The sequence below is a fragment of the Saprolegnia parasitica genome, assembly GCF_000151545.1.
Source record: "Saprolegnia parasitica CBS 223.65 unplaced genomic scaffold supercont2.74, whole genome shotgun sequence".
Classification (NCBI taxonomy): domain Eukaryota; phylum Oomycota; class Saprolegniomycetes; order Saprolegniales; family Saprolegniaceae; genus Saprolegnia; species Saprolegnia parasitica.
The window spans coordinates 128,217-130,169 of record NW_012156468.1 but is presented as its reverse complement, the minus strand read 5'-3'; the positions used below and the strand labels follow the sequence as shown (position 1 = coordinate 130,169).

The window sequence follows — 1,953 nt, the reverse complement described above, 5'->3', positions numbered from 1 at the left end:
CGCTTCGATATTGACCAATGCTTCGATATTGACCAATGCTTCGATTACCGGTATCAGAGCCGTGTTTCGAGGTTTAAAACCGCGCAGTAGGATTTTCAAGTCTGGGGTAAAACATCTCAAGCAAATGTTTACTTTCAAGTCACAGCAGTACCAGCATTATACACCAAGAACGCGGCACCAGTTTGTAATGTGCCTCCATGAGTCGTCAAGTTGGGTGTTTCTAGAGTACCGAAATGTTGGGCATTGGCGCTCTCTGATTGGTCGATCTGGCGACGCGCAAGTCCTCGTTTGAAGCACTGGGCGATAGATGATTTGTGTGCAATCCGGTGAAAGTATGTATCTTTTGATTGTCTACCGACAGCGCTGTTTGTCATAGTCTGTAACCCTGCCGTTTCGAATATTCTATATTTGCACTGTGCATATTTGTTAAAAGTGGTCTGAAATCAGAAAATCCCGATTAGCTCAGTTGGTAGAGCGCACGACTTTTAATCGTGTGGTCGCGGGTTCGAGCCCCGCATTGGGAGTTTCCAATCTTTTTGCTCCTACAATTGTGCCTTCTTTTTTGCATGGATGGCATCGCTTGACACGCATGGACAGCACCTCTCAGCACCAGCATCCGCCGCATAAACATCGCCGCTGCTCTGCATCACACCTCGCGCTCGTCAATATTCATTTCATCGTTCTTCTCACTGTATTGCTTGCTATACCTGGATGGAACCTCACAAGTCGTCGACCGCAGACACTGGCGTCGAAGCGTGCGTGTAAAATGGACCCTCGCTCACGCACGTGACGCGCGTCGCGTCGATGATGGCGTCAGGCGTTTCCTTGCTCGAGAGCGCCTCGGCCCCGTCGACCAGCCAAAGCAGTAGCGCAGCGTCGCCCATGCAAACAGAATGCAGAAAAGCACCGCGACCAGAAGAATAAACCACGCTGGGTACGCTACGGCACTCGTCGTCGTCGGTGTGTCCGTCGCCATTTTGTTGTCGTGTGCGCACCAGAGACAAATCGAAATTGATCCGAAAGGATCCCGTCTCGGGCATTTGTTTGCATTAGATTGTGGCTGCAACAACCCACAGCAATATAACGTTCATCAACACAGTCATACTGGCCGTCAGCTCAACGCAGGAGCCTACGTGCTCGGGAGTAGTAGACAGCATCGACACCGGGACAAGTGTCAATGATCGCCTTCGTCTGCACGGTCCAAAGCGCCTTGTTCTGTGCAATGACGGTGAGCTCCTTGAGATCTTTCATGTTTCGGAGGCGCTTCTAGAAAGACGGGACGGTGACGAGATCGGCCTCGAGCACACGTGGCAGCGTCGTGATCGGGCAGCCGGGCCACGGTGCAGCGCCGGAGCGTCCAAAGTACTCACGCATCGCGAGGTTTTGACCGGGATGTGGGGCGCGCTGCGAAGGATGTGACCAAAAAGATATATCTTCGCACGTAGTACAGGTACGCACACCACTTCTTGCAAATTTACACTACACACGACTCCACTGTGCGCGTCTCCTTGAATATTGTCAGCGATTTTATATGCCTTTTTCGCCTCAGCAACATTTGATCAGCTTTACAACTGTGCAATTATCATTGCATCGACCAGACATTGACAGCGAACACAAATATTCCACATGCATAACTAATAGACTAACTCACTAAGTCAATCGGCTAGCTCTCCCATTTGATACCACATACAACTGCAAAAGATTCGAGGCAATTCGTACTCGACGCGCCGACACAAACCATCTCAATATCGACCACGAACGCTCTTTGTCTCTGGGGACGTGGGAAAACATTCGGTGCGTCAGCCCAGCGCTTGTATTGCGTGTCTACGACAATATTGACCAGCCTAAGCCTAACTACATAATTCACTCTCCAATTTGCATCACTGTGTCCAAACCTCCTCTCAGGGCTTAGGGTCTCAACACGGCGGTGAAGCATAAAGAATTCGTCGTACG

The 1,953-nt window shown here is 50.4% G+C and overlaps 1 non-coding gene across 1 annotated transcript; it reads left to right on the top strand.

The window, feature by feature from the left end:
- The first annotated feature begins 451 nt into the window (after positions 1-451).
- Positions 452-524, top strand: SPRG_30163. The gene has a single exon. It is a non-coding gene; the product is annotated as a tRNA-Lys (tRNA).
- The last annotated feature ends 1,429 nt before the right edge of the window (positions 525-1,953 follow it).